The sequence below is a fragment of the Priapulus caudatus genome, unplaced genomic scaffold (genome assembly GCF_000485595.1).
Source record: "Priapulus caudatus unplaced genomic scaffold, Priapulus_caudatus-5.0.1 Scaffold3477, whole genome shotgun sequence".
NCBI lineage: Eukaryota > Metazoa > Priapulida > Priapulimorpha > Priapulimorphida > Priapulidae > Priapulus > Priapulus caudatus.
Genome location: NW_014580538.1, coordinates 3,421 through 5,071, shown reverse-complemented (window position 1 = coordinate 5,071; position 1,651 = coordinate 3,421). Strand labels below are relative to the sequence as shown.

Below are 1,651 nucleotides of genomic sequence, written 5' to 3'. Positions count from 1 at the left end.
TGTTGTTGTTGTTGGTTCTCTTGCGTAGTGTTTCTTTTGCGTGTCTGCATGTGCGTGCGTGAGTGAGTGCGCGTAGGTATTTATACATACACATATACAGATTTTTCCTTTTCGGGGAGAGACATAAAAATTACAAATAATTATACGTACTATGCGTTTTATTAGATCAACATATGTTATATGTCTTCAAACATATAATTCTTCACAAATGGTATTAAATTCACACGATTGTATAACGGTCACACATTAGGTAGAGTAATACTCATTAGAAATACAAAAATATCACCATCAGGTTGTATAACATAAGAGGTTTCACGGCTTTCACATGCAATTCCTAGTTTAGCTTACAATCTGGAAAGAAGCTGTAACAGTTGAGTTGCATTCGTTGGAATTCCACATTGCTCCAGCTCACATGTGTACTGTGTGCTCGCGTTTTCTCAGAGCCAATCTGCTATTACATGTGACTCTGACAGTTCGAGATATACTTTCTGCATACATCTGTACGACATCTCTCTAGAATTACCATACATTGTTGTGTGTGGTTATAGAGTGTCTTCAGAGAGTAAGCTTCACTTTAAATGTTTTCATGTTACATTTAAATAATTTCTCCCTTCGTCTTTTTCTTCTTTCGTTTTTCTCCCACGTGCGTTTTCATATGTCTCTTCACACTACTCAGACGGGAGAAGGCAGCATCACACAGATCGCACTTATACGGTTTCTCTCCCGTGTGAGTTCTCATGTGTGTCTTCACACTACTCAGACGGGAGAAGGCAGCATCACACAGATCGCACTTATACGGTTTCTCTCCCGTGTGAGTTCTAATGTGTACCTTCATATGACCCGACTGCGAGAAGGCAGCATCACACAGATCGCACTTGTACGGTTTTTCTCCCGTGTGAGTTCTCATGTGTGTCTTCACATCACTCAGGTAAGAGAAGGCAGCATTACACAGATCGCACTTGTACGGTTTCTCTCCCGTGTGAGTTCTCATATGTGTCTTCACATTACTCAGACAAGAGAAGGCAGCATCACATAGATCGCACTTATACGGTTTCTCCCCCGTGTGCGTTCTCAAGTGTGTCTTCACACTACTTAGGCAGGAGAATGCGGATTCACACAGATAGCACTTATACGGTTTCTCTCCCGTGTGAGTTCTCATGTGTTTCTTCATATGACCCGACTGCGAGAAGGTAGCATCACACAGATCGCACTTATACGGTTTCTCTCCCGTGTGCGTTCTCATGTGTTTCTTCATATGACCCGACTGCGAGAAGGTAGCATCACACAGATCGCACTTATACGGTTTCTCTCCCGTGTGAGTTCTCATGTGTTTCTTCATATGACCCGACTGCGAAAAGGTAGCATCACACAGATCGCACTTATACGGTTTCTCTCCCGTGTGAGTTCTCATGTGTTTCTTCATATGACCCGACTGCGAAAAGGTAGCATCACACAGATCGCACTTATACGGTTTCTCTCCCGTGTGAGTTCTCATGTGTTTCTTCATATGACCCGACTGCGAGAAGGTAGCATCACACAGATCGCACTTATACGGTTTCTCTCCCGTGTGAATTCTCATGTGTGTCTTTAAATTACCTGATCGGGTAAAAGCAGCATCACACAGATCGCACTTATATGGTTTCTCTCCCGT

At 42.9% G+C, this 1,651-nt stretch overlaps 1 long non-coding RNA gene across 1 annotated transcript in view; it reads right to left on the bottom strand.

Moving 5' to 3' along the window:
- LOC106819456 overlaps positions 1-1,651 on the bottom strand; it is a 10,581-nt gene that overhangs the window by 5,527 nt on the left and 3,403 nt on the right. The gene's annotated exons all lie outside the window — the stretch shown is intronic.